Source organism: Chiroxiphia lanceolata, chromosome Z (assembly GCF_009829145.1).
Source record: "Chiroxiphia lanceolata isolate bChiLan1 chromosome Z, bChiLan1.pri, whole genome shotgun sequence".
Taxonomy (NCBI): Eukaryota; Metazoa; Chordata; class Aves; order Passeriformes; family Pipridae; genus Chiroxiphia; species Chiroxiphia lanceolata.
In genome coordinates, this window is record NC_045671.1 from 178,705 (window position 1) to 202,328 (window position 23,624).

Sequence of the window (23,624 nt, forward strand, 5' to 3'; positions counted from 1 at the left end):
GAAAAAAAGGCGATAAAACTGACATTTAGGAAACAGCTTTGGAAAAGAGAAAACATGTTCGGGGAGCTTTTGTGCAGCTCTTCCCTGTGAAAAATTCTGGGCTCTCACTTTAGAAGCTTTTTCGGCAAACTTCTTAATTTTTTGACAAACTTCCTAATTTTTTTCGGTGCAAACTTCTTAATTCTTTTTTAAACACTTCCCAGCCCTTTTATAAATGTCTTCTTTTTTTTTTTTTTGCAAACTTCCTACTTTTTTTTAACAAGTTTCTTGATTTTTTTTGTATAAACTTCTTAATTTATGTATTAACCTATTAGTTTCAACCTTTAGAAACTTTCCTTTGTGTTTTGAGCTTGAACATCCTAAAATCTGGTGGAAGAAGCTCCCGAGCCCACCCAGCCTTCCTGTTTTCCACGTGCTTTCCTGTTGTGTGACTGATTTTGGTGGAAGCACATAAATTTGATGGCAGTTCTAAGTGCAGCTCTTAAGTTTTGAATAATTTTGGATAATGGATTAAGCAATAATATTTCGGGGAGCTTAGAAATGGGGTTTCAGCCACTTGGACATTGGGATGTTCGTGGTGGAGGCTGGGTTTGATGTGACTATCCCTGAATTCCACTGGATCTTGGCTGTGGAGTTGGAGGAGGACAACTTGACATCCCCATCCCTTTATACTGGAATTCTGGACTAGCAGAAGTCCGTGTGCATCATAAAATATTAACTTTAAATAAGCAGAAATAAATAACCAGGGCAAGATTTTCATTACAGGTCAGAGATCCTGGATGAAAAGCAGCAAGCAGATAAAAGTTCTCAATAAAACTGTCCCCTCCAAATACATTCCCTCTGTTTTTATCTCTCCCATTCCACTCCCTGACTCAAGTCAGGGTTAACAGCTCGCTGTCAGGGTCGTGTGTGCCCACGTGATCATTCTGGAGTTGCCAGGGAATGGTTCTGCACATCCAGGTACATCAGCATCCTCTCGGTGCTGCCCTTGGTCCAAGGGAATGTCTGGAGCAACATTCCCACCAGCCACTGCCGTGTGCTCCCAGCAGGGAAGTCATTCCAATTTTCCAGGGCTGTAAACTGCAAGCCTTTTATCTGGAGCCTCTAACACGGTCTGTGACAAGCAGATCCGACGTGAGCATGCTATGCCATAAATCCTCCGAATGTTCCTTTACACAGAAATTACAGGGCTGATTCATGATCCAAAGGCGGATTTTCGGCTCTTGCCAAGTCGCCATCGCTCCCTTCTGCTTGGAATGATCAGGAGAAGTGTCTACCAAGCAAAGGAGCTCTGCATCACAGCAGGAGGAGGAGGAAGTCTTACTAGCTGCACCAAATCTCCTGGTTTTCCAGAGGATTTCACTCCCATGCAGCTGTGGACTGTCTGGCAACTGCTGTGTGAGGACATCCAAGGAAGCCTGGATTTACATCCTGCTCAATGCAAAGGGGTTTCCATAGGGGTTGTGCAATTGGGTAGTGGGCACCTGTCCATCCCGTGTCACCTCCCTGCAGGCCCCTCCCTGTCCCCACTGTGTTTCCATGCAGGGATTCTCGCTGTGTTCCCGGGTTTGGCTCATGAGGGCACATGGTGTTATCCAGCCTAGAGAGGAGAAGGCTCCAGGGAGACCTCAGAGCCCCTTCCAGCCTAAAGGGGCTCCAGGAGAGCTGGAGAGGTACCTGGGACAAGGGACGGAGGGGCAGGACACAGGGAATGGCTTCCCACAGTCATCCAGCTCCATTTGGGGCAGCCATTCCCAGCCAGTGGACTTTACCCAGCTCTGCCGTGTTCAGCCGCTGGCCATGGGAAGAGCAGCGGCCGCCGCAGCCGAGGAAGAGCCGGCAGGGCCGCGGCCCCCTCCGCCCTCACACTTCCACAGGGCCCTCAGGAGGAGGGCGGGGCTCCCGCGCCTTCCCGCCATTTGCGCCGGAGCCACTTCCGGTTCACGGCCGGTCCCTCACGTACTGTCCCTCAGGGCCCGGCCCGTCACGGCCTGTCCCTCACAGCCTGTCCCTCACGGCCGCTCCTTCACAGCCAGTCCCTCACGGCCGGTCCCTCACGGCCCGCTTCATTTCTGGCTCGAGGTGAATCCCGCCGTTACCCCCACTTCTGCCTTCCCTGTCCCCCGGAACGCCGGGATGCGGGATGCTGTTCCCCCCCGCACTTCCCTGGCCCCCCGCCGAGCATCTGGGCTGGCGCGGCGCTGGTGGCGTAGCTGGGGAGAGGCACGGAAAAGAGGGGGAGCTTCGGGGATGCGGAGCCAGGCGCTGCCTCACAAAGTTGTGACTTGCAGAAGCGCAAGGTAATAGAAGGGAGAATTCCCCCTCCCTCTCCTGCCAGCTGCCGGTTTGTCGGCTGCTCCCATCCCGGTGTAATTCTTCCCCCTAGTTTTCAGTCATGGAATAGGTGCCGTTAAAGCAGGAGCTGCTGCAGAGCCTCGGAGGCAGCCCCTGGCCCCGGCTGGGCTGGTTTTGGGGTGCAGACGAGCTGGCGGAGGAGCCGGGGGAGCGGAGGGAGGCTGGAGGAGGCGGCGGGGCTGCCCGGCGTGCCCAGATGTCCTCGGCAGTACGTGCCCCCATCCACTGCTCCGTGACTCATTCCTTCGCTGCTGAATGCAGGCAATTGTCACATCTCCACGGAGCCAGTAAAATCAGGGAACACGCACCGAGCGGCTCCTCTCCGGGCGGTACAAGTCCTCCATCCCGCGGCCCTTCCCCAGGGCCTCGTCGGCTGAGGCAGCGGGAGGAAGAGAAGGAGTTCGGAGCTCCGGGGAACAGCTCAGGGGTCATTTCGTCCCTCAGGAGACAGAAAAGGCTTGCAAAGTGTGAATGGGGTGTGGGGCACAACTGAACCCCTTCCAGCCCCCCGCAGCAAGAGCAGTGTCAGGATTTACACCCCAGAGCGGTGCCACGCAGAGCCACTGGGATCCAGCACAGTCGGCTGGGCCTCCCCCTGCCAGCAGCCTCCACCACCGCCCCATTCCCACTGTTCGCTCCGATTCCTGCTTCCACGCTCTGTTTTCACACGGATGGGAACGTTCCATCCCTTCTGACTTTACACAGGTGTCATATTTGTTGCCGAGCACCCATAATTTTGGGAGGAGTGTTTGCACTGCAAATGGAAACCTGTCATTTCTCTACATCTCCCTTCCCCAGCTCATTCCATCAGCTAATTCCATCAGCCATTGCAGCTGGAGGTTTCACGTCTCCTCTGTTAAGTCAGGACAATGCTGCTCGGATTAAAACTGAAACGTGCATCAAAAATCCCATAACCACCTACAATTTCCCCCTTTCTCCCTAAAATCTCAGCAGGAGCCATCAAAAGGAGGTGAATGGTACAGAAAGTGGAATATTAAGCCTTTTCCCGTGCTGTGGCACCGTGGACACAAGCAGGACAAACAGAGCCTTCCCTGCTGCACAGCCACATCCATTTTTAAAAATGGGCCTTCTGTGCTTTCTTTTTTCAGCTCCATCTCCCCAAACCAAGGGAAAGATGTTCTCAGTTAGCGGGATTAAAAAGCAAAGTGTGGCACAAGTATCCTGGCAGCCTCGGCAGCGCTTCCCTAAAACTGTCTGCCACGGGCACAGCTGAAATGAAGTTGGATTTAATGGCAGAACAACACCAGAAAATGGAGCTGGGGAAAAAAAATACCAACCCAAACCCATCATTTTTGGAATGGATTGAATGAGAAAGGTCCCCACGGCCACATGGAGAGGCAGATGCAGATGAGGATGGAAGCTCTGCCTTCCAATGCTGGGAGAGGCAGGATGACCACGGGCAGGAGGAGGATGGAGATATCCCACTCCAAAGCTGTCGCTTGGCTGTTTGCACGCTCGGTAAGTTCCTCATAAGCAAAAGTCTCTCGATTGCTGTTCCAGCACTGGAAATTGGAATCAGGGAAAGAGAAATGGGATGAAAATGAGATGAGGGCAAAAAAAGAGAAATGATGCTTTGGAAGCCTGTTCAAGTCTATAATGTCCTGTGGTGTTTGTACTGAGAGAATAAATCCATGCTCTGTTCCAGGCTTGGGATAGCGGGGAGGGAAATATCCCCCTTTCCCTGGGCATGGAATCATTAAGGTTGGAAAAGCCCTCCAAGATTTCTCCCTGGCAAGGGCTGTCAGTCACTAGAAGGGGCTGCCCAGGGAGGTGGTGGAGTCCCTACCCCTGGAGGTGTCCAAGGAAGGATGTGACACTCAGTGCTCTGGGCTGGGGGACAAGGTGGCACTGGGCACAGGGTGGACTCCGTGGGCTGGGAGGGCTTTTCCAACCTGAATTATTCTGGGATTCTGGGATCCCCGTGTCCAGCCCTCAAGTGAGGAATGAGAGCCGTGCTCAGGCAGTTTGTGTGATCCTCGTGGAAGCCTCGAGCGCTTCCACTGCAGGCCCGTGGGTTCCTGTTGTGCATCTCTTTGTTTTGCTCTTCTCCAGAGCAATGTTGTTTTTATCCGATGTCTCAGGAACTTCTCCTGGCCATCTGCGCCGCCCCGCTCTCCCAGTTATCCGCCAGAGCCCTTTGGGTTGTTTTAGGCATGGCAGGAATCTCCTGCAGCAGCCACACGCTGACACCAGCTTGGCTTTCTGTTCCCCGGGAAAAGGCGGTGGGAGCAGCGCTCCCTGGGCCGGCCGGGGCTCGGGGAGGGGACGGAAGCGGAGGGAGCGGGGGCTCCATCCCAGCCCCGTGCTAACAATGCTCTTTCAGAGGCTCATAATGAACCCTTTGAGAACATGGAGTTATTTGGAAAAGTCCCGAACTGTGAGAAATATGCGCATGTTGCGGCTGAGTCACCAGTTGGCACGGGCCGCCCCGGCACACAGTTCTGGTTTTTAAGTGTACTTTTCTTCCTCGGATCCAGAGACAAGGGGCCATTATCAACTTTAATTTAATCTACGCCCCAGAATAGCTGCACCCGGCCCAGTCCTGCTGGAAAACTCTTCCAGGAGGATATCGGTCTTGATTTTGAGACTCGAAGCTTCCAGTGCCTGCATTCTCATCCCTCTTGGAAATTTGTCCCCAAACCTGCTTATCTCGAGCTTGAAATTATTTGGCTGCAACTTCCCCCCCAGATCTCAGTGCCTCCCTGCCTGCCGGATTAAGGGATCCATTCCAATCTCTCCTTTGGCAGGTGTGTGAAAGCCTCTGGTGTCTCACACCTTTTCCTGTTCTTTTGTTAAATTAGCAGGTTTTTCCAGAGCTGCTCTGGGCTTGTCCACTGTAGGAGACACTAACTAGTCCTTGAACATTTCCTTGGATACACGGTGTCCCCACTCAGGATCTGTCCAACCAGGATGTGTCCATCTGGACCAGATAGGAGGGGAAAAGGCTCTGCTCAGAGCACCTTCAGGCACTGGGTGATCCAGGCATCCTGCACCCCATGTTTTCTGGGTGGCCTGAGGCACCCCCCACCCCTAATCCACAGCTCCCTCCATCCTGTGTTATCCCACAGCGGCCCAAGCAAGGACACGATCCCAAACTGAACTGAAAAGTTCCTTTTTGCATTTTCCTTTCCTGTATGGAAATCTGGGAGCCACCAGCGTGGCAAACATGCCCCTGCCCTCTCGCTCAGCCTCGGAGGCTGGGCACGGAGCAGCAAATCCCACACTTCCCACAAGTGCCCAAACTTTGGCTGTGGAGGAGCCCCGGGCCGGGCGTGGGGAGCGCGTGACCTGCCAGTGCATTGTTGTGGAAGTGCTGATGGGATCAGGCACAGATGGGCGACACAGAGCTGTCAGAACCAGCCTGGATTTGAAAATGTTATAATTGGGATGGTAAACAAGTTCACAAGGACCCTATTGAGGCAAGGGATTGCCATGGTAACAGACCAGAAAAGTCTGGGAATGAGGAAGGATCGATAAGTGGGGGCAGTGGAGGGAACGGTGCTCCTGCCTTGCCGGTCCCTTCCCGGTGCTGGGAGCAAGGGAATGTGGGCTCCAGCCTTGCGCCGCTCTCCGGAGGGACACCGTTGATCCAAGCACTGAGCTTTCCTGGGCTGAACCCACTGGGATTTCATCCCAGCTTGGGAGCAGCCTGCTCAGTGTATTGGAAGTCCTCTGCTCCTGGACCAACCACTGGAATATCCCATTTTTGCAGCAAGGTCCTTTTCCAGCAGCCACTTGGCTCCATTTTCCCAATCTGAGCAGGACTTGAGCTCCCTGGCTTGCATCCCTGGGATGCACCAGGGCAGGAGTCTCACCCCACCCAATTCCTGGGAAGTGGTCACAGCTCCAACCCTGCCAGGGCTCAGGGAGCGTTTGGACAATGCTCTGAGGCACATGGGGGGATCTTGGGGTGTCCTGTGCAGGGTCAGGAATTGGAGTCACGATCCAGGTGTGTCCTTTCCAACTCAGGATATTCTGTGATCTTTCCACCAGGGAACAGCATGGAGAGCAATCCCCACCACGCTGCTCCAGCCTTTCCCACAGTTTTAGGGTGAGAAGTTGGAGGCAGAGAAGCAAGAATCTAAAAAATTCTGTAACAAAACTACCCTTAGCAACTTATTTACTCCAAAACAGTATTTTTTTAAAGCCCTATTTTATTAATCAGTTATTTGTCTTTATTAGGACAACACTTCACATTCCGAGACGGGTGCAGCAATTTTCCTCACTGTAATAAACCAATAAAATTAGTTTATAGGCAAAAAGAAATGTTAAGGGCCTGGTGGCACTGCAACCCCCTGAACAAATCTTTTTTAAGTGGCATTTACCCTGCAACTCTTGTGCCCGGGTAAACGGGCACAAGAAAGAGTTTATCTTCAAATAATCAGGACTTGAACTTGGCATCAGTCTGTTGATTTGGGGTGGGCTGGGTCTGCCTTCCTTTCATGGCTAAATGAGGGAAAAAATAGGATTTTGCTCCCTGGGGTTACTTTGGAGAACAAAGGTTTGGTTGGGAAACAAATCCTGCATTAGGAAAAGGCCTCCAAGACTATTAGGTGCAGCCTGTGACCAATCCCCACTTGGAACTCTTTTCCATTATCTAACATTCCCAACTGAAAAAAGGTTTTTGGAAGTGCTTGGAGCCTTAAGGAAGTGCCCAGATGCTGTGCTCATTTGGTGGCACCGAGGAAGGGAGGGCCTGGCTCCCGGGCTGCCCTGCCCGGGCTGGAACAGCCCCAGAGCTCATCAGCGCTCCCAGATTCCTCACCCTCTGGGATGAGATGTCTCCCGGGACTCACTCAGCTTATTGGGAAGAGGTCCTTGAAATACATCTGCATTCATGCTGGAATCAGTGGATTTGAAGTTGGAAGGGCTGGACTTTCCAAGAGTGGAGAGTGAACACATGTTCAGCAAAGGACCCAGATTTTTCCATCCCTCTCCGAGCTGCACAGCAGCTCTATCCATCATTTTTCCAGTTGCTGCATTCCGTTCCAATCCCAACAAACTGCTGGGAAAGATCTTTGATAATAACTAGCCACCAAGACCTGGGAGACTTCATTTATTACGGCATAATACCCACGTTCCCCAGCTCGTGCTGGACCATATGGAGCACTCTCTGCTGGGTTTGGCGGAGTTACTGGGGTGAAACAGGGATGGATTTTGTTCCTCATCCTCTTCAATTATGCCATAGATTGGATCATGCAGCAAACTCCAGCAGATCATCTGGGCATAGCAATCAGCCCCGAGGAGCACATCACTGAGCTCATCTGTGCCAATAAACACAGCGCTCAGTGTGGAGACTCCAGCGGGAGCTGATCCCGGGAGCAAATCAATAGGGCTTAGCACTCACCGAAAGCTAAAAATGGGAACACACACCTCAGTCTGTCACTTGCAGGCAGGAAAAGGCAGAGGGAAGAATTTTTTCCAAGGTCAGTTTCTTTGGATATTCCACTAACCATCACTAACCTGGGAAATCAGGAAGCCTGGTCCTGCCTGGTGCCCAGAATTCCTGTGGAGGTGGTTCTCTTCAAGCCCAGCATCACCCAGTACTCTGCAGTGACCGGGATGGAACCATAATGGTCCCAGTGCCCAGATGCTGTGGCCACATTTCCTTGGAATCTGGAACGGTTTGGGATGGAAGGGACCTTAAAGCTCATCCAGTGCCACCCCTGCCATGGGCAGGGACACCTTCCACTAGCCCAGGTTATTCCAACCTGGCCTTGGATGCTTCCAGGGGTGGGGACTCCCCAACCTCTCTGGGCACCCTACACCCAAACTTCTGTGCCTGCGTTTAGCTGTCCCCCAAAATCTCCCTGATAAATAGACCATAATTTAACAGAAGTCCCCTTTTTGGTGCATAAGGACTAATAGAACATGACATTTATTATTCAAAAGAGGTGGCAAACGAATCAAGACGTTGATTCAATGTGAACAGGCAGAATGTGATCCCTGCTCCTGCCTCTGCGAGCCATAAATAATAGAACGGTTCCCATTCCCATTCCATTATCGCTAATAATGAGTTATGGGTAAAGCCACCACGTCCCTCGCAAAAAGCAAGATATAGCTCTGCTTATGGTTGATTATTAGAGGCTAAAATAAAGAGATTGATGCCCAAAAAAAAGTCTAATTAGCATTAGTCTATTGGAGAGGAAGCTGAGCATGCTGCTCTAGCACTGCCAAATGAAATTAAGGCCCAATTATTGATAAATGAAGAGTGGTTTGTGCTGGAGCCTGGCCTGGAGTCGAGGAAATACATCTGTCATTTGGCCTGCACAGGAGTCATTCATGTGTGACACGGCATCCTGTGCATTTATCATGCATCTGTAGATTTTTGGTTTAATTCACTTAGCTGTCTAACGAGATTCGGGGCCGGTGCCTCGCACCGCGGCAGGATTTGGGCTGACAGATGCGGCTGGGGGCTGAGATGGTGTGTGACACCACGAGCCATCCTGCGTGTTAATTATTAGTGAAACCACGGTGCCCCTCCGCTAATGGGCTGGTTTATCTGCCTCCGTGGCTTTTCCAGCCAGCAATTACCCGGTGGCTGTGAGGCAGGTGGGACACAGGCCGGATCAAGGGACCATTGTTGCTCGGTGCCCTCGCTGCCGCTGTACCATTTCCATAAAAATTGGTGGCAGAGGTGTTTGAAGGAACCCCGCACCTCCCCACTCTCTCACACCCACAGACTCCAGGAATGAGATAAACGGGGTCAGAACTGCCCGCTCTTCGTACAGCTCAAAGTGGTGCAATAGTTTATTAGGCCCATTGTCAAAGGCAAATGGAAAGCACACGTCTGTGGGCATGATAAAGCTGCAGCAGCACTGTTGTGGTGCCAGCGCAGCGCAGGGCCGGGAGGCAGATTTATCCTGTCTCACTACAGTTGGATTGGAAGTTCGTGGGGTTCCGTCATCATCTTGAGGGGAGAACTGAAAATAAATGTCACCTCCAGGCGCCGAGACAAGGGAGAGTTTGTCGGGAGTTCTGAGGCAACGTGAGGCCAGGGGTGGCAGAAACCTCCTGAAGTGAAAAAGAGGGGGTTTAGGTTGGACATTGGGAAGAGATTCCTGGCTGAGAGGCCCTGGCACAGGTTTCCCAGAGAAGCTGTGGCTACCCCACCCCTGGAAGTGTCCAAGGCCAGGTTGGAATAACCTGGGCTATGGAAGGTGTCCCTGCCCATGGCAGGGGGTGGAACAGGATGATCCTCAAAATCCCTTCCAACACAAAGCACTCTGTGATTCCACAGGGATTCAAACCCCCCTGGCCAGAGCTCTTGGCTTCAGAGGTACCAAAATACCTGCCGAGGATCTGGGGCTTGGTGTTATGTCCCCGGCACTGTGACACATGGGATCACGCCTCGGGAAGTGCCTTTTCTCAGCAGGCACCTGATAACATGGCTGGGAAGTGGGTTGGAGCTGTCACAGGTGTCAGAGCTTCGCCGCTTCCAAAGGACCCCGTGAGAGCTCCACCGTGTCTTTTAATACCCAAACGTTTTTGGAAATCTGCCCCAGTTTTAAGTAGGGCAGGAAAAGTCTCATCATCCGAAAGAGCTGCAAATCATTTCTCTAGACAAGGAGTCAGCTTCCCAAAGGCACTGCCTGATTCCTGCTCCTCAGGCCCATTGAAAGGAGGCTGTGCTGTGGATCCCAGCTTTCCCCAGGGGTTGTCCCTGCTCACCACTGACCACCACCAGGCTCCACTCCGGCACCGGCCGTGGCTGCCGTGGAGAAACCTGGGCGTAGGGAGGTGCCAGTACACAGGTTGCCCAGAGAGGTGGTGGAAACCCCATCCCTGGAAGTGTCTGAGGCCAGGCTGGACAGGGCTTGGAGCAACCTGGGCTAGTAGAACGTGTCCCTGCCCTGAATGAGATGATCCTTAAAATCCCTTCCAATCCAAACCATTCACAAGGTGTCCATCAGTATTAGAGACACTGAAAACCCCAAATAATCTAAACCAAATCCTTTCTGGAAGGTGTTTCTCCTTGTGACATTCCTCCAGGTCCCTCCAAAGTGGAGGAATTGTCCCTGGCTGCTGTTCCATGGATATTTCTCCCACTGAGCAGCTCCGGGCCTCCAATGTGAGCTGCATTTCAAATATTAAAAACAACAATGCGGTGTAATTCCCCTTACTCACCCTGACTCGATTTGGGGCCGCCGCTGTAAGCCGGCTGCCATATGGAGATATGCTGGCCCCTTGTGCTGGGTGGGGGCACGCCGGGAGAACTGCTGCTTGGCCACTCCTGTGGCCACGGGGACCAGGCCCCAGCTCGCCCCTTCCCGCTGCCTCCAACAGCCTGGGACAGTTTTACTGGTGTTATGGATTTTTATCAGTTTTTGTATGTTTTATTGGTTTCATCCTCTCTGCCTCCTCAGGGCACCCCTGGCCATCTCCTCTGAGGTGCCATCCACTCAGAGGTGCAGGGTCTGTTCCCACCCCCAGACCCCGGTGTGATCCCAGCCCTGGTCCCTCGCTGTGTCCCACGGTGGCGCAGGGAAGGAGCAGGATCTGTCCCGGCCCTGTGGATGCACCTGGCTCACCTTGTCTGTGCCCAGCTCACCTTGTCTGTGCCCGGCTCACCTTGTGTGTGCCCGGCTCACCTTGTGTGTGCCCAGCTCACCTTGTGTGTGCCCAGCTCACCTTGTCTGTGCTCAGCTCACCTTGTGTGTGCCCAGCTCACCTTGTGTGTGCCCAGCTCACCTTGTCTGTGCCCACCCGCGCTGTGACCCCACCGCTCGCTCACAAAAGCGAGTTTTTGCTGCCAAGCACAGTTTTGTGTTTACAAAAGAACATGCAAAGCAGTGCTAAGTAGAGAATGACTTTTTCCCCCTCACAAGGAGCCAGATTTCCCTGCGCTCCCGGAATGCACAGCTCCATCCCCGCAGTGTCCCTCGTGCCCGGGGGGACTCGGCACCACCTTGAATGGGGCTGGAGCAACCTGGGCTGGGGAGGGTGTCCCTGCCCCTGGCAGAGCGTGGAACTGAATGGGCTCTGAGCTCCCTTCCCACCCAAACCATTCCAGCATTCCCTGGTTCTCTGAAAACGCAGCTCCGTGCGTTGTGGAGAGGTTGCCACAGTCTCTTTCAAAGGGACCTAAGGCACAACATGGAATAAAAAGAGGAAATTGTCTTTTTCTTTCGGAAAAAAAAAGGCACTTCAATAAAGTTCTTGCTGAAAAAAAAACAGAGCACGAGGAAAATAGGCTCAAACAAGCTGAGCTACAGGGACTCAACAATAGCTGCAGGGCTGAGACCTTGGAAAGAAGCTTGTGCTCGGGGAAGGGTTTTACAGGGAGTTTTAAACCACTTTCAAATGTCAAGTTGGGTTTTTTGACGTGGTTACGTTTGCCCCATAAAAATAAAGTGATCTGAAGACCCTTTGGGGGCCCTGGAACAGCTCCCGCTCTTGCTATGGAGACTGTGCTTCACATGTTGGTTTAAGCTGCTTATTGCCTTTTATGACACTCTGGTTATTAGGTTAAATCAGCAGCACTTGCATTCAGAAGCTCTATTGATCACATGCAGTACATAGATGGGTGGGAGCTCTTCTGTGAGGAGAATAAATGACCTCCGTGTTTCCCCCGTCAAACCCAGGGGTTATCAGGGGACCCTGAATGGGAACTGCCCAAAATCCAGCCTTTATTTTGGCAGGAGCGGCGCTCGGTAGCGGTGAGGTGTAGTGACCCAGTAATCTGCTCTTTGCCACAGAGCTGCAAAGGGGAATATTTGCACCTTGTCAACTAAAAAGGGCTTTTAAATACACTGAATCCTCTGCCTTCCCTTTGTGCCTCTGCCACTAGGCCGAGCCCCGGCATCCCTTGGAGATGGGCAACCCAGGCTGCTGGAAGGTGTCCCTGCCCGGGGCAGGGGGCTGGGGCTGGAGGGTCTGTTGGATCCTGTCCAGCCCAACCATTGCAGGGCTCTCTGGGCTCCCCATCCCCTCCGCAGGGCCAGGGGGAGGCTGGAGCTGCGGCTGCCGAGGGACACTCTGCACGAGGATTGCTAAACCGCCGCGCGCTGTAATGTGTTATGACATAGATCAGCTGTTGTTTTCCAGTCTCAAAGGAAACCTTGTGGAATCTCATTCCTTTGACTGTATTAAATTAGCTGCAAATGTTGTCCTTTAAACACAAACTCAAGGCCCTTTCGCTGGAAAATTGAACGTGGATGGCGAGGCCAGTGAAATCTCTTTAAAGCTATTGTTTCTTTGGAGATGTGGTTTACCTTTAGTGTTATAACAAAGTAAATTAATAAATGAAGGGGTAGGAGAATTGTTACTATAGCAATCCCCATGGAAACATCAAAAATGCCACAAACACTCATCCTCAGCCTCCAGCTCCTGGGAGAGCACGACTCAAGGTAGAACACGGGGACGGCTCCTCTGAATTCAGCCAAATCTGTTCTCTTGAAACTGTGCTCAGGGACAGGTAGTGCTCTCTAATAAAGGGGAATCACAGGAGCAGTTCCGTTGGAAAAGCCCTCCCAGCCCATGGAGCCCACCCTGTACCTGATGCCCACCTTGTCCCCCAGCCCAGAGCACTGAGTGCCACGGCCAGGCCTTCCTGGGACACCTCCAGGGCTGGGCACTCTACCACCTCCCGGGCAGTTCCAGTGCCTGACAGCCCTTTCCATTCAATGTTGTGGGTATTCACAGATCCCCAAAAATAAAGGACTCTTTTCCTACCAGACCTAGCGAGCACGTTGCTTTGGGAAGTGTCTGTGTTGCCCCCGGCTCTGCCCCCCGTGGGGACCCTCCCCAGGGTTTCCCAAGCCTCCTGTTGGGAAACAGCTCCACAGACAGTGGCACAAGGCCTTGCACGGGTGTTGGCACCGAGTTTGCATTTTTCCTCCATCTCCTCATGTCTCTGCAACATGAGAAGGCTCTGGAGCCGCTCAGCTCTTACCATGGTCACCCTTCCAAAGAGGGAGGAGGGAGCAGGACCAGCGGCCACGGTTTGACTGAAAGAAAAAGGCACCTGTTAAAAGAGTTACTGGGGGTTAAATCCTGACATTTTCCTCCCAAATTGATCTTGCTTTAGAACTTCCCAGTGAATTGAATGCCATCAGCCTGAGAGAGGTGGAACGATGGTCCCACACCTCTGGTCATCCTGCTGTGGCTTCCGAAGAGGGACACATGGAATTCTTGGCTGTGAGGGGGATGAGGGGATGGCACAGGCTGCCCAGAGAAGCTGTGGCTGCCCCATCCCGGGAAGTGTCCAAGACCAAGTTGGAGCAACCTGGTCTATGGAAGGTGTCCCTGCCCATGGCAAGGGGTAGAATGAGATGAGCTTTCAGGCCCCTTCCAACCCTGGAACTGAAGTGCTCAAGGAGCAAAGGCAGGAGCGAGGTCAGGGCTGGAAAACAGCCACGTTCCGTGCTCAGCATCCGTCCGGGGATGAGTTTGGCTCCTAATCAGGGCTGACAATTAGGCCGTACAGTTAATATTTTTACAGCTGTTTTATTAATAACACATACAGAGCATCCAGCCAGGATTTGTTGGAGACACCTCAGGAAAACGAATGATGTAAATAACAGATGGATGCGGAATAGTCTCACAAACAGGCATCAAGATATTCCCATCTTGTTTAGAAGGAATTTAAACAGACAGATTGGAGATAAACAGGCAAACTGAGAAGAGGAGAGGGTGGGAATGGGGCTGGATAAACCTCCAGGGTGCCTGGGGAGTCCCTCAAGTCCTCAGGATCGTGCCATCCATACGGATGCGGATGTGCCCACCTGGAGCAGCCAGTGGGAGCACAGAGGAGACCTTCCCATGTGTCTCCCACCCCAGCCAGCCTGGGTTAACCCTTGCAGGATCTCACTCCCAGCTCTCCAGCCTGGAAATGGTTAATTAGGACAATTTCAACACCCCTGAAATGGTTTTGCCTTTAAATCTTAACTCTGCTATTCCATGGTTTCGCTTCTCTGAATGTCTCGGGATTTTGGGGCAGAGCAATATGAAGGGAGAAGGGGGATGTGACCCGGGAAAGGACTGGTTAGTGCATTTTTGGGGCAAACAGCTGCCAACTGTGTGCACAGCGTGAGCTGATAAACATCCCCCGTGGGTGACACACTAATGCTTTGTGTATGGAGGGTAAACCAAAATCATCTGGCGCCAGTAGCCGGTGAATCATAGAGATTTGCACTTGGATTTGTACCTTGGGATTTTCTCTGGAGCTTGGAGAGCTCGGAGACCCGGTGGTTAACAGCTGGAACTGGAAGTCCAAGTTCTGGGGTGTGTAATGGGAGGAGGGCACGGGGATGGACAGAGGGGTCTGGCCTGGAGCAGAGAAGGGCCTGGGGAGACCCGAGAGCCCCTTCCAGGGCCTAAAGGGGCTCTGGGCGAGCAGCCTGTTCCTGGCACAGGCACAGTGAGAGCTGCTCTGGGGACTCACTGCCTTTCTGCACAGCACTGGGGCACGTGGGATATCGGGAAAACTCCTGCATGGAGAGGGTTGGCCAGGCCTGGCATCCCTGGTCATCCCGGGAGGGATTGAAAACCGTGTGGATGTGGCACTTGGGGATGTGGGGCAGTGAAGGCCTTGGCACCTCTGGGGGGCTCAAGGGCTATTCCAACCCCAGTGATTCCATGGTTCTGTGATTCGAAAGGATTCTATGATTATATCCTGACAATGTAACTGAATTTTTATAACTTTAGGCCACAGGCATGGAAACTCCTGGGAGCCCCTTCCCGGGTCCAACAGGCAGGGATGGAGCCGCACACTGGAGCTCCCACCAGCAGCCTCTCCGCTGGATAACGGGATAATCAGGCATTTCAGTGGAGATAGTTAAAGGATAAAGAGTAGAGGCAGGAAGTCTATGGAGCTTGGTTTGCAGAGCTCTACAGTACAGACGCCTTAACACATAAATTTAACAATTATTATTGTGTTGCCCTTTTCCAAGAAAGGGTAAAGGAGATTTGTAGGAGCACTTAACACATGTAAATCCCCACCTCCTTAAAGCAAAGCACTGTGCTAAATGGGACCGTAAATATCAGGAGTATTCTGTCCTTTTGGAAATCATACCTTTCTTCCCCCTCCTTTCAATGCAATTAAATTGTGCCTTATTATAACACAGCTCTTGGGAGCCAGGCATTTAAAAAACTCCAAACAGGTGTTTACGGAGACAGACAACAATCTTCCTTGGGTTAGACGGAAGTGGAAGGCGAAGGCAAGAGGCAGTTTGTGGAAAACAGGGCCTGAATCACAACTTGCTGTTGCTTTGCCAAAAATAAGATCAAATCTCCACCCGCCGCATCTCCTGCCCACGAGCTGGAGCTGAAACATTCACCTGGGGCTTCTCCTGAGTCCCTCAAAGAGCTGTGGCAGCAGAATCACTGAGGTTGGAAAAGGCCTCGGGGATCGTGTAGTGACCCCGCCCCACCTTGTCCCCAGCCCAGAGCACTGAGTGCCATGTCCAGACATTCCTTGGACACCTCCAGGGATAGGAACAATTCCAGTGCCTGGCCACCCCTTCCAGTCTCTCCATCCCAGAGCACCCGCAGTGGGGGCTGCTTCCTGAGGGAGACGCTGACCCTTCCCGGGGCCGGAGAGCTCCCTGCAGAGCCCTGTGATCCCACAGTGCCCCCCCAGCCCACAGGCCACAGGAGGATTCCAGGTGGGCCGTTTGCAGAGCTCCTGGCAGAACCTCTCCAGCGCGTTTCTGACGCTGGAAAGGTGCCTCGTGTGTAAGTTATATGTTATGATTAGCACACAAAGCCCCAGCTGTAAACTAACGAGGTTGGACGGTCCTTAAATCCCGACTGCTGGAGTTCAGGCCGCCGGGCTGGCCCGCTCCGCTCTGGTTCCTGCCGTAACTCCGCGCTGTCGCGGCGCTGCCAGTGGAGCTGCACTTCTCCCGGGACGGCGGCAGCGGCAAAGGGAAGAACGAGGATCACGTTTGGCACATTTAATCAGATAATTATTTCTTAAGGAACGAGCAGGAATGTTAAATGCATTTCTCCACTTTTTTCCATCTGTCGGGGCTGACGTGCAAGACTGGAGCTGTGCTAAGGAGGCCGCTCTCCCGAGCCGCCGCCTGATTAATATTTCAGGATTATTCGGGCCCCGCTCTCGGCGCGGTGTCTGTTTGCAGGACATCTGGCTGCAACATGTGCCTCGTTAAGTTACACCTGTACCGCCGAGGTCAGCCTGGCAGGGAGGGGGAGAGGGCCGGGAGAAGGGGTTGTTAACGGTGCCAGGTGCGGGCACAGGCCGGTGAGCCCGCCTGGGGTGGGGTGTCAGGAAGCAGGGCTGGTGTTAATCACCCAAAACCACTCCTGCACCGAGTGGGGGTCTCACTGCGTCAGCCAGCGGCTCAAAGAACCCTCTGCACGGCACCCTGGAATGCCTCCCTGTGTGTGTGTGTGCTCACACACGCTGTGTGACCCAGCCTGGGTGCTGGGGAGGGTTCAAAGCCAGCTCAAATCGGTTTTATTCTGGATGAAAACCTCGCTGGGTTTTCCTTGGCCACACTGAATCGATCCATCTCGCAATGGAGCAAAGAGCAGGGGCTGGTGCTGGGGCCTCCGCGGCCCTCAGGACCAACCAGGAGAGGCCGTGTCCTCTCTGGGAGGGACTTTCTCACAGCCAGCCAGGAGAAAAGTCCAGGAAAAAGGTCACTGGTGGTAGCAGGCAGCGTGTGCCAGAGCCAACCCAGACTGGGAGTGCAGCTCTGCTGTAAGGACAGACCTCAGGAGAGAAGCAGAGCTCCTGGACACGGGAAAAACCATCCCAGATGTTCACCTAAAGGGGAGGTTTTCAGGGACATCGGGATACCTGCTCTCCTGGACCCCACTGAGCCGAAGGGAGCTGTTTTCTCCAGCTGGGAATGGCAGCACAGGGATTTGTTGTTTCACTTCTTTGTTTGTTTAAGAAAACCCCTTCTGGAAAATCAGTTTCCTTGTTCATTTTCCCCTTTCTCCCCCTGTTCAGAGGCAGAATTAACAAATAGTTCATAAGGCATTTTCTGCCCTCCAGAGACAGGAGCTGTGGGATGGCCATGTGTTGGGAAGTTGTGGATGCCTAAAGGTTTGTTCCACTGAACAGGGGAACAGGGAAGGAGGGTTTGGACTGGAATCCCCCTTGGATTTAAGAAGCACCAGCGCCAGCAGCTTTTTGGGGGCTCCAGTTTTCCAGCAACTCGGTTTGTGCCACCCCATTTCTTTCCGCCTTTCCCAGAGGGTGGGTGATGGATTTCCCAGGGCCTTGCTCCTCCCAGACCTGGCTTCCAGGAGGTCAGGCCCAACCACACGGATAAGCTTCCGAAAAGACTGGTTTTCCAAAAGTTTTTAAGTCTGCTTTTCCACCAGCCAGAGGAACAAGTACAACCCACCGGATTTGGAAGAGGGGACGTCTCCTGTTTAATTTTACCGTTGCCATAGTGATTGATTAAATAAAATAAAATAAAAAAACCCCTCAACTTGTAAATTCCAAATCCTAATTGTACTGACAACAATCTAAATGTGGCTGGAACAGTGAGTCACACTCCAGATTATGTGTCTCAAATAGGTTTTAATTTCAATCTAACAAGGCAATTATTGTACAGTATGTTAATTCCGTATCATTTGATTAACACAAACGTGCTGCTGGAGCTTTAGCACCTCTGGTATTTAGTGAGATCTATATCTGTGGCAGAGATAAACCCCTCTGCCTCGCTTGGTGCTCATAATTAACATGTAATATGCAGATGTGTCAGTGCACCCTCCCAGAGCCCAAAACGGAGATCCCAGGGTTCAGCCCCGGGGAAACCACTGCCAGGGAAACCAGGGAAATACCCACCCCAAAAATGTTGATGTCAAAGGAAAGGAAACCCAGCTATTCCTGAGAGTCCTCCAGCATCCCAGGCTCCTGATGGATGCTGGCTCTTCCCGGTGCTGGGAGTGCCGCAGCCTCCCGGACAGCCTGTTCCTCTCTCCGTGCTCACTGTGACCGCCCCGGCACTTCCTTTCCTGCCGGGAGACTGCTCTGGAAACTCAGAAAGATGGGAATTCACAGCGAAAATATATCGTTTAATCCTGTAGTGCAGAGAGGCCTGTGCGGCCTTGGGTTATTCATTTTCACGTGTAATCCCATAAAAGCTTCTGTTCCTTAATCTTGGAGGCTGCCAAGGAATTCGAGGGCTCCTTCCAGCAGTGAGGTCAGCGCCCGGAGCCTCGATAACGAGTCGGTGGGGACTCGGCCCTGGGACGCTTCCCAACCTGGCCCTGCTCCTTCCTGCCCGAGATCCCAGAGTGTCCCCGGCCCAGCTGCAGAGCCCCAGAGCCCAGGGTGAGCTGTGAGGCTCCCTCTGCCCCTGGGAACTGCTGGACGAGAAGGAAAAGCACAGGAGGAGACCGGGAGCCGTGGTGGAGCCGAGGCATCGTCCCCATGGCCATTTGGGACAGAACCCCAGAGGAAAAGTGGGCCCATTCCCCCCGAAAAGCTCCGAGATCAGGGTGATTCCATGGCAAACAGTGTCTGGATGAGTGGAGCAGCACCAGGACACGGGACCAGGCCTCATTTCCCCCTGTGGAGCAATACAACAATTTAGTGTAGGCAGGAGCTCCTTTTAAACCACCAACTGCTTTCAAGTCATTTTGGATGGATATTTAGCTCTGAACAAATGGCATTTCCTTGTAAATCCATATTCCCAAGCCTGTGTACAAATACAGTTGAGCACCAAATCCCTTTGAGGTTTTGCCGCCAACACACGTTTCAAAACTGAGGCACTTTGGGGTTTGACACTGGAAAAAGGGGAAAAACAGCTAAAAAACCTGAGTTCTGATGGTTTGCAGCACCAGTGCTGGTGCTAAAGTTGTTTTCCTATGAATATAGATTACATTTTTTTACATGGCAAATAAACAAATGCATAAAGATGCGTTATTTTGTAAGCATAAAAAAAAACCTGCTGCAAGTATAGTGGTTTTAATTTGTTTTTATGATTACTTGTAATTAATTAGCATCAAAAGGAGATTATCAACACAGCTAAAAATTGAAATTGTACCAGCTAGCACAGGAGTGATTTCGCTTGTTTATCTTCGTATTAAGGTGGAAAAAAAGAAATTATCCTGTTTTTTATTTTATTTTGTAACTCTACTTAGATTGAAGTGTCAAAAACTAGTGGCAACACAGCCTAAAAATGAACAAAAATGCCTCAAAAGAGAAATAATATCGATAATTAGGAGCTGTGCAGAGCCCACAGCACGCACATAAATATTTGGGGCGGTTTGACTGATTGTTAAAGTTTCCAAAAGGCTTTTTAGAAACCATGTTTACACTTTATGGAGCAATTTATGAGGTCATAGGGATGTTCTCCCGGGGAAGCTGCTGTTCCTCATGTGAAGCCAAAGCAAGGACAAGTTTTGGGAGACATTATGGAAGGAGCCCAGGGATCCACGAGGGAAAACTCCAAGGTGCCAATTGTCTGACTTTGTGGGAGGGTTGGAGGAGGTTCTGCTCCACAGACAGGCTTTAATTAAATCAGAACAACCCCAAAGCAGATGATGCCTCCCAAACCTTCTCAGGGATTTCCTGCCCTTCCACCACCTTCTACCCTCCTGTTCCACCACTCCAGGGCCCTCTGGCACTTGGATGCTCTTTGGCATCCTGGTGTTTCAGGGAAAGGAGGTCCTGCACCAAAGGCCTGCTGGAATCCCTCCTGGGAGTCTCCAAAGCACCCCCAGCACATGAGCCCCGTTTCAGGAGCACAACAGGAGCACCAGGGCTCCCAGTGGGAGAGCTTTTGGCCTTCCACACCCAGCAAACCCTTGGGAAGGAGCAGCTTCTCCTGGAGGCACATCCGTAACTCTGTGAGTGCATCTCCCACACTTCTCACCCTGGAAAACTCCTGGCAGCCACCAGGGCTGCCAACCCTCTTCCCAAGGAGAACGATCCCCCAGAAGCTGCTTTTAAACGCCACTTTTTCCTGTAAATGCCAAATCCGGCACTGCCTCATTAGTTATTAATGAAGCAACATATTTGTTCAAAATTGATGATTGTTGATCTGCTCCCATCGTTGTATGAAATATTAACGCAGCGTTTGTACTTGCAACCATTTTGCAGACATTAGGCTGTGGATTTGCATATTCATGAGTGCTCATAAATGTTTAAGGAGACAGCCCAGAAAGCATGTGAGCTGTCAGCCAGCCAGTAAAAAGGCATATTTACTGGCTTAATAAGGACTGCAGTTTATAGGACAAAACCCAAGAAAACAAATGCAGTGGCTCTTGGGTTCCCCGGCACAACCAGCTCCAGAAGCTTTTCCTGCTCTTGGTGTCCCGGAGCTGAGGGACAGCTCAAAGCTGGCTGTGGGACTGGCCACGGGGCAGCTCCTGGTGCAGCTGGGACACCCTGTTCTCCTGCAGCATTCCAGGGGCTGCCTGGCCTTGTCACTGGGATATCTGTCCCTCCATCCCTTGTCCCCAGTCCCTCTCCAGTTCTCCTGGAGCCCCTTTAGGCCCTGGAAGGGGCTCTCAGGTCTCCCTGGATTGTTCCCTTCTCCCAGGGAACACCCCCAGCTCTCCTAGCCTGTTGCTCCAGGTTAGTCCCAAACACCTTCTTTGGAAGCTCTTTGTATTTACACAGTGGTGACACAGGTGCTGATGCTCCAGAGGGCTCAGATCCCACACCCATGGAACTGAGGGAGGGGGGGAAGGAAGAGCAGGGCTCCCATGGTAGGGCTGGGGGCTCCTGCCTCAGGAAATGAGTGCAGATTTTGGAAACTGAGGCAGCTTTGCTGCCCTGATTAGAGCTCTGAAGGTACTACCACAGGCAGGAGAAATGGTCTGTATTTACCACAGCTATACAGATAATGAAATGCTACATTAATGTTATTAAATAATATTTTCCTGCCTGTTAACTGTGTCTAAAGCAGGACAGTGATTCACTGGCAAGACAATAAAACTTCCTTTTCTGCTTACTGGGATTTTTCCCCTCTGCAGAGCATAAATCACATTTTGTGTGGAGCGCATCCTTGCTCTGAGCGCCCCGTGCTGCAATGGCACAGCCAAGCCAGTTATTTTAATCTCTGCTACTTTATAATAAATGCTTTTTATTGATTTTTGTTGTGCACCGCCACGAATTGAATAAACTATGTGCACAAGCAGCCGAGAGGGAAAGGCTGAAGGAGAAAATGTGATCAGCATGTTTCAAAGTTAAAGGTGGAAACACATGGTTGGCACTTTCCTTGGTCAGCAGCTCCCCGGGAGCACCAGCAAAGGGAGCGAACGTGCTGTACGTGTGATTCTTTCCTCTTACGGTCCCAGATCTGGGAGGATTCTGCAGGAAGGATGAATGTGATACACAGAATCATCAAATCCCAGATGGATTGGGTTGGAAGGGATCTTAAAGCTCACCTCGTGCCACCCCCCAGGGGCAGGAACACCTTCCACTAGCCCAGGTCACACATTGCAGGGATATTATTTGAAATCTAATTTAAAAAAAAAAAAAAAGAAAAGGAAACATTTTCCTTGAAAACCAGAGGATGAGGTTGTGCTTTGCCATTTGCTGCTGGGAAGGAGCTCAGGACTGTCCTGTGAGCTGGGGCCCTGTCCCATGGAAGGGGGCGAGGCAGTGGGTGCCGTGGGCAGCGACCCTCGCAGGGGAGCTTTGGGGGCCCTGCTGTGGGGTCTTCACTCCCTGTCTCAGCCAGCTCCTGGCAAACCGGGATTGTCCAGCTGGACAGTGCCCTGCAGGGGTAAATGCACCGCCACAGCCGGCAGGGGCTGCTCGGGGGCCCTGTGGGAGCCGGCGCTGCCCATCATCCCTTACCCACCCCAGCCTGCTGCCCAGGCGCCTCTGCCCTCGTGCAGAGCTGCCATCCCGCTGCCTGACGCTTGGCCAAGGCGTCCGGGACACAGCAATAACCATCTCCTTGGCCACGTGGCCTTTGCCAGCCCCTACCTGCCCCGGGTCCGGCACAGAGCCCCGGCAGCCCCGCGACGCCGGTCCTTGTTTCACGGAGCCCCGGCCCTGCCGGTGAGCCCCGGAATGGTTTGTCGCGGGGCCGCCGGAGTTCCCAGCACTTCCCTGCGCTCCGCAGGCTCGTTTCTTGGGGGTGTTATAACTCGGAGCTGCTCCATTAGGTAGCAAACAAAGTACAGCTGGATCCGGCAGGCTCAGCTTGAGGCTGGGCTTTCACACAACCTGCTGGATCGGGAAGAATGCCGTGCCCTTGTCACACGGCTCCGACTGGCGCCTGGAAAGACAGGAATCCATCGATTCCTGCATAATATGGACTCACGCTGCCTTTGCACAACAGCAGGTTTCACACCCCAAAATAACCTGGCAAAAAACCCACAGCAGTTTTCCTGCTGGTTTAGCCGGGAAATGTGTTACTACTCCAGGTAATGTGGTGCTTATTACACAATTACCTCAAGTGCTTGACAATGCATTAATTGCTGCTTGATTCAAACATTTCCCGGGGAGGAACCAAACTCTGTCATTGTGACAAATTACGAGTCAATAACCGGGTTCTGAGGGAGAGAAGAAGCTGGAGATCCCTTTGTTGAGGGGACCAGACCGTGGCTAAGTGAGACCCTGAGCGGCAGTTTTGGGATGCACGAGCCCAAATTCCAGGGGTGGAGACGAACACAAGGTAGAGCTGATCCTCCTTAGCACTCAGAATGTTCATCACGGGCTCACAGAGTCATTTAGGTTGAAAAGCACCTCCACAAGGTCATCTCCAGCCCAGGAGATTCTGTGATTCCATGATTTGATGGCATTATTTCAGTATTATTTACAAAATATGTATTGATATGATTAGAGTTAATTATTCCATAGTCACAAACTGCATCCGGAGCTTCAGCTCCAAGTCTTCCTCTGGCAGAGCTCTGGGAAAGCGCCACCTCTGCTGCTTTTGTAACCCCCATTCAGGCTGACTCAGGACCTTGGGCACAGCCATCAAAGCATTCACTTGTGAAACCCAACTGGAACAGATACAGTTTTCCCGGGAGAAAAATCCCCCCGGTAAAACAACAGGGCAGGGAAAACTGCAGACCTCCAGCCCTCCTCCTGCAGCGTTTCATCCCTTTTCCTCGCTGCTCCCAGCCCCGGGCCCTGCCCAGCCCTGAAGCTGCCCATGGCGGGGCAGGGGTGGTACTGGGACACCCCCGGGGTGACACCCCAGGAGTGACACCCCAGGAGTGACACCCCAGGAGTGACACCCCCGGCCGGAGCCATGGCCGCTCCGGGGTCAGCTGCCGACGTTCCGTTGGGCTCCGGAGGGAGAGCATTTTGCCCGAGGTGGCTGCAGATGTTCAGGGAGATGCCCCAAGGCCCT

General features: G+C 52.4%; 1 long non-coding RNA gene across 1 annotated transcript in view; it reads left to right on the plus strand.

The window, feature by feature from the left end:
* Positions 1-1,986: 1,986 nt before the first annotated feature.
* LOC116780727 overlaps positions 1,987-23,624 on the plus strand; it is a 31,597-nt gene continuing 9,959 nt past the window's right edge. Inside the window, exon 1 of the long non-coding RNA XR_004354596.1 lies at positions 1,987-3,834. This is a non-coding gene — a long non-coding RNA (uncharacterized LOC116780727). The remainder of the gene's footprint in view (positions 3,835-23,624) is intronic.